This window comes from Macaca thibetana, chromosome 1, assembly GCF_024542745.1.
Source record: "Macaca thibetana thibetana isolate TM-01 chromosome 1, ASM2454274v1, whole genome shotgun sequence".
Lineage (NCBI taxonomy): Eukaryota > Metazoa > Chordata > Mammalia > Primates > Cercopithecidae > Macaca > Macaca thibetana.
Window position 1 is genome coordinate 102,806,333 of NC_065578.1, and position 12,968 is coordinate 102,819,300.

Here is a 12,968-nt window from a genome sequence, read left to right on the forward strand (position 1 = left end):
ATACCAGTGCAAATGGATCAAGACAAGAGGAAAAGAGGGAAAAAGTATTTTAGCAGTTGTAAGAAAAATAACCACATTTCTTTTATTCTATGACACATCAAGACACAGAAAAAAATATTAAAAAATAGTTAATTTTTTAGCTCTATTTTATTCAGTAGTTAACTTTCAAAAAGAAAATAAGGATTTTTTGTAAATATTGCTGCACTAAAAACAATCAGCACCATATTAAAGGTACTATTATTTATGTTTGTTTACATGCCCACAATTTTAATGTATTTTGGTAAATTTAACTTGCCAAAGCATATATGTACATTTAACCAATTCTAAGAAATTTATATTTATAAAGATAATTGTAATAATTCAATAAGATGATCATTTAAAGATTGATTATCTAATTTATAGGTTACTTAACACTCTTTTTTGTTCCTTTATACCAGGAGCCTTTTGATAATTTTGCTAAACAAAGGTGAAGCTGGACAGATACAATAGCATTGAGCCAAACAGTTTCTTTTTCCAAGATGGTACATTGAGAGTTTAAAAGAATCAAAAGGGATATATACTTCACATCGATATAGGGTGGCTAGTAATCAGAAAAAAAGACAAAGTTCTTGCTCAAAAAGGTTAGCTTATGTCTTAGCCAAAATCAAAACATATTTTGGAACTGGCAGGGAAAAAGTATGATTTTGAAAGACGTGGGAAACATATGTTGATAAAGAATACATTAAGAGACCTTTTTAAACATTGCTTTTTAAATAGAAACAAGTGAATATAGTAACAAAGGGTCAACAGCATGACAGTAATGATAAAATGCATCACTATACAAAAGATGAGATCCCTGGGAGGGTAGAGTACCTAATGAAATGAAAAAAAAAATACAGGAAACTATTATTTTTAAGTAAATGTTTATCATCCTACCGTTCTATAAAAACACATACACAAAATTTTCCCCTATTTAGGGCTACTCTTCAGTCTCTGGTCTTAAAACATTTTGCCTTGGCTAGGACAAACTTGCCATCTAGCGACAACGACTGGTAACTACAGAATATGAAAATAGGCCCAGTGCACTCAAACATACGTGCACGCATGATCTCAAAACTGAAACCAGCTTTTTATAAAAAAGTTCAAAGAATATTTATAGAGCACATATTATGAACTGTGGCTTGAAGATAAAGTGATGGATAAAAATTAATATGGCTCCCAAAAGTCTAGTGAAGAAGATAGATAATATTCAAATAATCACCAATTAAATGTAAAAATAACAAATATAACAACTTCTATAGCACTCTGTGCCACATTAATTCACCTGATACTCATAAACCTGTGAGGTATACATATTATTATCTCTATGTTATATATTTGAACATTGAGGAAGATAGATTAAGTAACTTCTCCTACGTCACATAACAGAGCAGGTATATAAGTCTCAGATATTTTGACTCTCGAATCTGTGATTTAGCCACTTCTGAATATAAAATTGAAAGTCTAATAGTGTGATAAACACGAGCAAGGTAACTATATGAGTGGATAACTTTCATTCATTCATTTATTCATCTGTTTATTCACTCATTCAAAAAGTACTTACTGCATACCCATAATGTGCCAGGTACTACTTTTGGCAGGTGAACAAAGTAGCAAACATGACAAAAACTCTTACCTCATAGACTTTCTAACACACGCATGCGTGCACACACACACACTTACACACACACATTAGTATATATTTCTAGGCTGCTATTTTGCAAGAAATTAATAAGGCAAGGTTAAGTTATTAGTGTTGGCTAGGTGAGGAGAAATGCTATTTCCAGAGATGGCATGAAAGTCCTCTCTGAGGAAAGCACATCTGCATAAAAACTGAATAAACATGAGGGATATGAGCATCTGGAAGAGGAATGTTAGAGAGAAAAAGGACATTTGAAGAGATTCGTTTTTTTAATTTTATACCCCCACTACCGCTGCTGCAAGAATGACTAATGGGGAGTGCTCATGAAGCAGAGAAATAGGACATAAGACGATAGAAATACCAAGAAAGGCTTTATATGGCAAGAGAAGGACTGTAGGTCTTACTCTAACTGTGACGGGAAGCCAATTAAAGGTTGCAAACAGGAAAGTAATGTGATGTAATTTATGTTTTTAAAAATCACATGAGCTATTGTGAGGAAAACAGACTGTAAAGTGCCTAGAATGGAAGCAAGGAAACTAATCTTGCTATTAGTTTGCTACGAGTCTATTGGAACATTCCAGGTAAGAGAAAATTATGAAGACATATGATGAAATCTAAAAGTCAACCAAATTACATTTTCCAATAATTATAATAAAAAGGAAACTATATGGGTCATAACAAGCCAAAGAGTTTACTGAAAATCAAATGAAAGGTCACATTTCGATGAGAATCAAGAAAATCATTAGCTGTGTGGCATATGCAGCATATTTGAGTATAGAAAGACAAAAATATGTGGGTGTCTTTAAGAAAGTATAGTTTACCTTCTGTGTAGCATAAGGTGAATGTAAGGGTGAAACATAAAGAGTCAACTAGATAGAGGGACTTAAAGGATTCAGGAGATAAAATTTAGGCTCTGCTTTATTTTATTTCTTTACTCTCTTAAGCAGCATTCAGCCCTATACCAACTCAGTTACATGCTGGTTTCCATCTACTGTGATATACGTCTTTTTAATACCTTTGAGAATGCTGGGCACAGAACATGTTATTTAGGCATGACTAATAAATCTGCTGAAAGACCACCAGACTATGACACATCTATGGTCTGACAAAGATAAGTTTATCATTTTGCAGCAGTAAAAAAAGACTACACAATTGATGGGGCACTTTGCCAAAACAGATGAAGGAAGAGCCAGTATTCTGATTCATTTAAGAGTAAGGTAGGGTTTAAATAAAATGGACAGTTATTTGACAGGCTGAAAGAACAGCCTGGCTGTATTAGCATCAAGCCTGGACTAAGAAGTGGGTATAGGGTTCTCTTTCCTTGAACACTACGAAGTTAAGATGACTGTAGAATCTTGTATCTGAAAAACATTATCTGCAGCTTTGCTCCTGGGTGGAAAATTGAGGCTGCTTCTCTGTGTTAAAGTACCCACATAGCTTAGCTCCTCAGGCAATAGTGGGGTGTTCCTGTCTCACTAACATAATTTCAAAAAGCAAACTTTCTGATAGTTTGTAATTTTTACAGAACCAAGTTTTTCAATGCTGTCATTGGAATTAATTAACAAAAGAAATCATTTTATGCTTTTACACCATATAGCTTTTAATATATTTTATTAAAGTTTAATTTTAATACCTTGGTTTTGCTGTGAGTCAGGAGCATGCCTGTGTTGTGACTGAATAAGGAGGAGAGCAGAGGAACTTAGAGAGTGAAGTGCGGGAGAAATTGTCATTTGGTTAGGCCACTTGGAAGTTAGTACTAAGAAGTATGAGATTTTCTGGAAAATAATTGACATCTAGACCAGCAAATCACTGTATGAGGTAGCTGGACTCTCTATGTATATAGGCCCCACTCAAGAGGTTTATCTGTTGGGGTGAATGACTCAAAGGGGTTAGAGACAGGAACTGAAGAAGAATCATAAGTGGTCAACCAGCAAGTATATTACTGATATCATGTAACTATATGGCATAAATGCTACAGGGCCCTCCAAAAGACAACTACGGTGACCTGCCTTGATAGGACATCAACAGCAAAGACAGAACTACTTTTCCTAGTGGATTCTAAAGCAGAAACACAAAGAGATGAAGAAAATGAAAGAAAAGACTACATCATCTTCCCCACCGTAAGTTCCCTGAGCTTAGAGAAGGGTGTATGTTTAGAAGTGAGATTAGTATTAAAAACTGAACTGAAAGAGAATCTTAATTATAAATAATAGATTGTTTTAAGATAAAAATAAATAGGAATGCCAAGGGTGATTGCAGAGGAAGGAGATCCAATAAAGCATGGTGAAGTTGTAAAATAAAGAGTTTGTCTTCGGATTTTCTTTCGGTAGCCCCATTAGGTCCAGCTAATTCAACCTTTCAGCATCTGTATACAGATGCTTTTATTTCTATATGATAGATTTGAAAAGCAGAATTACTGGATCAAAAAGTATGTTAACATTTGCCCAAATAAATACTAAGATTTACTTTTCTAAATGCCTGTGACAGACATTTGCCCTCAGGTACACACCAACATTAAATTTTATAGCTATGTATAATGTTTTATAGTTTGAGAATTGAGAATTGGTATATTCTTGTGGGGTCTAATTGGCATTCCCATTACCACTAGTAAGGTTAAACACCTTTCCATATGTTAATGGGCCATTCAGGTTTCCTTTTTGTAAAATCACCTGTTTATATTCTTTAAATATATTTGTCTATTAATTTGTTTCTCTTTTTCAAATTTTTTGATAACAGCTGTATTTTCTGACACTTCAGCATTTGTCTGTAATTTAGTTTTTACCTGAGAGAAGATAATCCAGCATTGTCATGTTACAGAAAAACAACTACTTATGCCAATACCATTTATCAGCTGAAACATTTTCTCTAGGCATCTTCTGAAATGTATAGTACATTTTAATTTTTTGATTGACTAATGTATTTTCATGCTGCTGATAAAGACATACCTGATACTGGGAAGAAAAAGAGGTTTAACAGACTTACAGCTCCTCATAGCTGGGGAGTCCCCACAATCATAGCAGAAAGCAAGGAGGAGCAAGTCATATCTTACATGGATGGCAGCAGGCAAAGTGAGAGTGCTTGTGCAGGGAAATTCTTTTTTTTAAAATCATCAGATCTCATGAGACTTATTCACTATCACAAGAATAGCATGGGAAAAACTCACCTCCATGATTCCATTACCTCCCACCCGGTTCCTCCCACAAAATGTGGGAATTGTGGGAGTTACAATTCAAGATGAGATTTGGGTAAGGACACAGCCAAACCATATCAACTAATAAATACTTAAATGTATCGGGAGAACCCACTCCCGATGGTTGCATGGGTTCTTTTCTATTTCTTAAGTGACTCAGCTGGGTTGAGAAATAAAGGGAAAAAGCACGAGAGAGAGAAATTTAAAGCTGGGTGTCCAGGAGAGACATCACATGTCAGCAGGATCCGTGATGTTCCCCGAGCCATAAAACCAGCAAGTTTTTATTAGCAATTTTCAAAAGGGGAGGGAGTGCACAAATAGGGTGTAGGTCACAGAGATCACATACTTCACAAGGTAATAAAATATCACAAAGCAAATGGAGGCAGGGCAAGATCACAGGACCACTGGATGGGGCAAAATTAAAATTGTTAATGAAGTTTCGGGCACGCATTGTCATTGATAACATCTCATCAGGAAACAGAGTTTGAGAGCAGACAAGCTGTCTGACAAAAATTTATTAGGTGGAAATTTTCCTTGTCCTAATAAGCCTGGGAGCGCTACAGGAGACCAGGGCTTATTTCATCCCTTCGACTTCAACTGTAAAAGGTGGCCCGCCTTAAGGGGGCCGTCTATAAACATACTCTCAGGGCGCATTCTCTTTCTCAGGGATGTTCCTTGCTGAGAAAAAGAATTCAGCAATATTTCTCCTATTTGCTTTTGAAAGAGGAGAAATATGGCTCTGTTCTGTCTGGCTCACCAGCGGCCAGAAGTCTTATCTCTGGTGTTCCCTGAACATTGCTGTTATCCTGTTCTTTTTTTGAGATGCCCAGATTTCATATTTTCAAACACACACGCTATAAAAACAATTTGTGCAGTTAACACAATCATCACAGGGTCCTGAGGTGACATATATCCTCCTCAGCTTATGAAGAAGATGATGAGATTAAGAGATTAAAGTAAAGACAGGCATAGGAAATCACAAGGGTATTGATTGGGGAAGTGGTAAGTGTCCATGAAATCTTCACAATTTATGTTCAGAGACTGCAGTAAATACAGGCGTAAGAAATTATAAAAGTATTAATTTGGGGAACTAATAAATGTCCATGAAATCTTCACAATTTATGTTCTTCTGCCATGGCTTCAGCCGGTACCTCTGTTCAGGGTCCCTGACTTCCCACAACATAAATGTATAGGTTTATATTAAGAAAAATAGCCTTCCAGGTTGCATACATTTTTTTTTAAAAATGTGCTATCCAAATGGATTCCAAATTATAAATGGAGTTAAAAAAGTATTTTAGAACAGGAATATTTTTTGGGTGCTATTTCTCTATCTTCTCTAGGTTCCATCTCAGAACAGCAGATACAAGCAAGTTATATCCCAGTAGAAAAGGCTGATTTCCCCTACAATAGTCAAAAGTTCACATAAATCCTGCCTCTGTTCACTTGTTATTTAAAGGAAGAGACTAAGTCTACAAATAACTATGTGTGAAATCCACACATTATCTAATCTATCAATAAATAACAAAATAATATTGACATTTTAACTTTCTGATCATTTTGCCTAGGAATCTTTAGACTCGTTTCCTAAAGTCATTATGCAAACTGCTGAATATGTAATCCCTGTTTGTCAGCAGTGTTTTTTATTTTCTTGATAATAACATTAATTTATTCACTGATACATGTTTTAAACATAAGTCAAATATTAATACATATTTCAACATTCAATGATCATTAATCTATTTGTAAGGTACTATGCTAATGCTTGGAGGATATAAAGATGAACATAGAAATTCTTGTCTTCAAGGAGCTTATTAATAATAATGACATTATATATACAATTATTTATAATAAAGTGTATTTATGATAACTTTTATAGCAGAGGTGAAAAGTATTACAATAACAAATGGAATGAAGACATGAATTCTACCTTGCGAAAAAAGAAAAGACTTTGATGATGGTTGTTTTAAGTTACCAAGTAATTGGATGTCTTATTACACAGTGACAGCAAAAACACTGAAAAATCTAGTGTTCAGTTTTGTTGTTGCTGTTTTTGTTTGTTTGCAGTATTGCAACAGAATAGAGGAGGCAGAGATGGTGTTGACTGACAATGAAGAATTTAACGAGAAAGTCGCATTTGAGCATCTGCAGAAAGTCAGGGAACTAAGCATGCAGATATCTGCAGGAAAAGCATCCCTGAACGAGAGAATGGCAAAGGCAAAGGTCTTAGTTATGGGTCTGAAGTGTTCAAGCACAGCCAGAAGGTCAGTGTGTTTACAGTAGAGGGAAGGAAGAAGAGAAGAATAGATGAAGTCATAAAAATAATATACTGGAGGAGTCAGATCATGGAAATTTTCACAGATCAAAAGAACTTCAGCATTTACTCTAAGTGAGGGGAAAAGTTACTGCAGAGTTTTGAAGATTTAACAGAATCACTCTAGCTGCTGTGATAAAAATACATTGAAGAAGCAATATATTTTTAATCATGTTAGAATGGACTTTGCATGGTAAAAATTAATCCTAAATTATCAATACCTTTAACAGAAAAAAGTTATTTACTACTTTGATGCAAAGTTTGGTGGGAGTGAAGTGATTCTGCGGGGAGCTGTCATTGATGTGGTGAGTTAGTATTCTAGGCTATGTTTAGCTTGAGGTTCTACCACCTCAATATGTGGCCTACATGATCACTGTTTTCACATTCAATCTTTCATGCAATACTCTGGAATTGACACATTTCACTTTAATTAACACCCCATCTACCAAAATGAATCATAAAGTCCCAACTACCAACAAGAGAGTTGGGAAATGTAAAGGAATATATGAAATAATTGCTGAGTCTTACTGTGCTGTCCAGACAGCAAGGGCAAAAGTAGGAGACCAGTCATGAGGCTATGACAATATTCCATATAGATCATGGCTGCTTGGACAAGGATGGTAGAAATAGTGGGGGCAGTGAAAATGGTCAAATTTTGAATAGAATTTGAAGGTAAGATAAAGCGAATTTGCAGAATGTCAAGGCATGAGATATAAAAGATATAGAGGAGTCACAGGTAACTGAGATGGGAAAAACTGAAAGAAAATTTTTGAATACTATCAAGAGCTCAGTTTTAGGCCTCTTAGTTTTGAGAGGCTTATTACATAACATTGAGAAAATGTCAAGTAAGCAGTTCAATATATGGACTGGGAGTTTAGAGACGAGGTTCAGGCTAAAGATATGATTTGGTAGTCATCAATGTATGGTTCTTAAAGCCATAAAACTGAATGAGATGACCTGTCAAGTACAGGTAGGGCAAAAAGAGAAAGATTGAGCATGGCAAATTCCAACCTTTGGAAGTCAAGGAGATGAAGAGCAATCAGCAAAAGAAACAAAGAGAGCGATCAGAATGATAGGAGAAAAACTTGGCAAGTATGATACTCAGTAAGCCAAATGAAGCGAGTTTGGTTTATTGGTTGTTTGTAGAGTGTTGTTTGTTTCTAGAGCAGAGTAAACAACTGTGTTTAGTGAGCAATGCTTATAGATCAAGAAGGATAAGATCTAAGAAATGACCACTGGATTTAGCAGTGTGTAGAGGTCACTGATGACCTCAAGAAGGGCAATTTCAGAAAAACAATTGGGATACAAATCTGACTGGAATACTCTAAACACAATATGGGAGAAGAAAATTGGAGACAATGAATATAAACCACCATTTCCAAGAGTTTTGCTATTAACAGAAAGAAATGAAATGGTAGTCAAAGAAGAAAGTGAAGAGAATTTTTAAAAATTATTTTATTTGCTTGTGGTTTTTTAAACAAAAGGTAAATAATCATATTTGTATATACTGATGAGAAAGGCTCAGTAAAGTACATGAAAAGCAGATTTACTTCCCAAGAGAGAGGTTAGCTTAACCAAGACTCACAGATACAGTTAGGATTAATAGACATGGGAAACCTCTATTATTTGGTTCATTTTTTTCCCCAATGAGATTAAGAAGCAAGGTCACCATTTAAAAATAAAAGTAGGGGCTGGGCACGGTGGCTCACGCCCTTAATCCCAGCACTTTGGGAGGCCAAGGTGGGCGGATCACGAAGTCATGAGACGAGACCATCCTGGATAACACGGTGAAACCATGTATCTATTAATAAATAAATAAATAAATAAATACATAAATAAATAATTAGCTGGGCGTGGTGGTGGGCGCCTGTACTCCCAGCTACTCAGGAGGCTGAGGCAGGAGAATGGAGTGAACCCGGGAGGCTGAGATCACACCACTGCACTCCAGCCTGGGCGACAGAGCAAGACTCCGTCTCAAAAAAAAAAAAAAAAAAAGGGAAGGATTCAAGGTGACAGGAAATAGGAGAAAGCATGGAGTCAAAGATTTACTGGAGTAAAGCAGGAGAGAAAGTGAGCTTGAACAGTAGGAGAAGTGGTGCGTTTTGGAAATCAAGGGAAGATAGTGTCTTAACGAAGAAGTGGTCAGGTATGCCAAGCATTGCTGAAAAGCTAAAATGAGAACTGAAAAGGCCTACTGGATTTAGTAACTAGGAGGTAACTAGTGACCCTAATAAGAACTACCCTGTGGACTGATGGGATCAGAAGTCAGGTAGGAGCACACTTTGGAGTGCATGGGAGATGAAGAAATAGGAATAATTATGTCCCTCTCTTTAGAAGCTTGGCTGTGGAGGGTGAGGGGAATGCCTCTGGCAAGAAGCCAGGACAAATACTGGGATCAACCCTTCTCCCTACTGTGGTTCTCCAAAGCATGCCAGAGATAGGACCCTATCTTCATGTGGATAGGGTTTTCCTGTCTTCATGTGGAAAAATAGGGAGTTTTCCTGTCTTCATGTAGAAAAATAGGGAGTTTGGAGGGAAAAGGTAAGATGTAATAGGAAAGAGCAAATAGCCACGTGGTCAAGTGAGGAAAATTAGGGACACAAACCAAAGGAAGTAAAAAAGGTATTTCTGACTGAGAAGGTATTTAGTGACATGGAGGAAGATGAAGATGAAAATGAATCCAAGAAAACCATCACATTAGAGGGGACCTCCATCAACACACAGAACCCCTGAGAACAAGAATGAGATAAAGAATCAACAATTGCTCAGTGAAGTCGGACACTCCCAAGCTCCAGTACTTTTCCCTCCTCCCATTCCCCAACATAGAAAAATTAAGGCCGAAAATGAATTAAATTCACGGTTCTCAAACTGTGCTAAGGTGCTCCAGCTACCCTTGCCACCTTATAGAGGTACTATGGGATATTTTAAATATTTGAGGGAAACATAGCAATACTCACTGTTTACCAGACACTACCTGAACTACCAGCTTGAGATGTTTCTCAATTTGAACATTAGATACTGTTTAATTCCTTTTAAGAATGTCATGTCTTTGAAAAGCTGGGTTTTCAGCTGCTGCTCTCATATAAAACATTTGGGAGGCCAAGGTGGGTGGATCATGAGACCATCCTGGCTAACACAGTGGTTTTCTTGGAAAACTGGAGTAGAATAGGAAATATGGTGGCATCAAGGGGTGCTAGAAAAAACTGCTGAGACAATAAAGGCACCAATAACTGAAAAAGTTTGGGAACTTCTGGGCTAGACAAAGAGAAGGGAATGAGAAAGGTGCTTCTCAGATATGACCACACACACCTACACTCAGATACAGAAAAGATTAAAGTGTACTACATATTCCTGCAATCCTTTAGTTCAAGCCTGATATGAGGGGAGGGTAAGAGGAGACACCTTAACGGAGTTTGAACTTGACATCTCAAACCAACTGTACTGATAGTAACTGAAAGTGACTAGGAAATTATGACCTCTACCTGACATATTGTCATGGAAAGGATAAGGTAGATTTCATTTAGTACAACTAAAAGCAATTAAGTGGAGAGATAATAAAATTCTGTCATGTAACTATTCCACTCAGTCATGATACCTGAATTACAGTAGATAACGACCATTAAACTCTGATAGTCCCTGTAGTAATTCCTAACTGTAGGAGACAGTGGTAAATATAAAAGTGAATTCTTTCATGCATTCATTCATTGAATAGATATTTACAGAATGTGCATTATGTGTGGAACATTTTACTAAACATAAGAGTTACAGGGAGGATGTGAGGGTGATTTTGCTGTGGTACCTGTCACCAACTAATCCCAATAGTTGATTTGGCTTATCTGGCTAACTAGCTGGGTTCCCCTTCCTTCCTAACTGTCCCATATATGTCTCTTCCAAAGCTGCACACTCTGCTGAGGAGGATGACTTTCCCCCATAGAGGAGGATGATTCTTCCGTAAGGGCATATGCGTAGCAGTGCTCCCTTGCTAGAAGCTTCAAACAAGTCCTCAAAGAACACACAAAAAAAGTTGGTGAAGGACAGTGTTTAAAACAGCATGACCACTCCAATCAGTCTATACCACTACCCTATTTTTTCCAAAGCATTTATTATTCTCTGAAAGAACTTTATTTACATGTTTATTCTGTCTTAATTTTAGAAAGTAAGCATCGAGAGGGCAGGAATTGATTGTCTTGTTCTTCCTCGCCTCAACTTCTCAACATCTGCATGTCCCATGACGCTATTCTGGGCACTATTCTATCTATACTCTTTGTCATTCTTCGGATTTAAATAGGTTGATGCCATACCTAGTGGTGACCTTTCACAAGAATGCCAAACATACACATTCAACTTCCTACTTGAAACAGGGATACTGAATAGATACCTTAAACTTAATATATGTTCCTCTATTTCCAATGTCCCACTACAGTTTCTAACCTAGTTACACTTGGTCAATCTTCTCACATTCGGTAAATGGCATCATCATCTACAGATGGATAATATGGAGCTTAAGCCAAAAATCCAGAATTCATCCTTGCTTACTGTTCTTCGTCTGCAAGTTCCTATCAATTCTATTTCTAAAACATATGTCAATTCCAGTTCCTTTTCTACATGTCCACTTTCACCGAACTATTTCTGGCAGTGTTTTCTCCAGACTTTTACAGTAGTCCAACTGGCCTTTCCGCTTCTATTTTTCGCGTTGCAACCAGAGAAATTTTCATACCTAAACTTTGAGTCTCTCCCTTCAACATACACCTATTTAAATAATTTGTCAGTTTCTAAACGTTCTTCAAATAAATAGGGCTCCTAACAAACCTACAGCATCTACATGGTCTGGCTCTGCCTATCTGGTATTTTGGTGTGTTGGGGGGGGAAGGTTCTTCTCATGTTTGTCTTCTAAGTTTTCATTAGTATCTGTCCTTCTCCTTCTCCCCAACCAATGCTGGATGACAGCACATCCTTGGTATACAGCTTACTGCTGTATCTCTAACATTTATTTAAGTGACAAAAAGAGCTGTAAGAGGAACTCTGGTTCTCCAGCCTGTAGCAGCTACATCTAGAATAAAACCTCTCTTTAGAATTCTCAACACCCTCTCTGTATGGGGTGAGGGGTGCATTTCTGACCCTCCGGGGATGATCTCTACCTCACTCCATTCAGAATCTAGGCAGAACGGTGGATTAGAATGTAGACCCCAAGTCAGAACACCAAGGGTCAAATCCTAGTTCTTCCATTTTATAGCTGTGTGACTTAACCTCTTTGTACATCAGTGTCCTCAGCTGTAAAATAAGGAGAAAAGTACCTACACCTACACACACACACACACACACACACACACACACACACACACACTATAATTTATTAGGCGACCTCTTCCTAGAGGCTGCCATTTCTGTGAAATGAACCCTGGCGGGTGCCTATCCCTCGGCTAAATGCCTACCGATTCAAGAAAAAAGTCTCAACTTTTTGCCCTTTAAACTGAGTTCTCCTCCCCCATGGTGTCTAATAAGTTGACTGAAGAACTAGCTATCTTTAGATTTTACCATCTAAAGACTTTAAGAACATACCCGGTATTTCCACATCCCAAGTTGTCCTATTTGATATCCAGGCCAATTCACTTTCCCAAGGCCAGGGATTAACAGCCGCGCGGGCAGCTTCTGACAGCACTCGCCGCCGCGCCCCGCCTTGCGCCCCGCGCCGCGCCGCCCCGCCCCGCCCCGCCCCGCCCCGCCCCGCCCCGCCCCGCCCCGCGCCGCGCCGCGCCCCGCGCCGCGCCCCGCCCCGCCCCGCCGCGCACCGCCCCGCCCCGCCCCGG

The 12,968-nt window shown here is 37.8% G+C and overlaps 1 long non-coding RNA gene across 1 annotated transcript in view; it reads right to left on the bottom strand.

Annotated features, from left to right (window-relative positions):
• Nucleotides 1–12,852, bottom strand: part of LOC126947709 (uncharacterized) — an 81,230-nt gene extending 68,378 nt beyond the window's left edge. The window contains exon 1 of the long non-coding RNA XR_007723182.1: nucleotides 12,721–12,852. This is a non-coding gene — a long non-coding RNA (uncharacterized LOC126947709). The remainder of the gene's footprint in view (nucleotides 1–12,720) is intronic.
• Nucleotides 12,853–12,968: the final 116 nt, after the last annotated feature.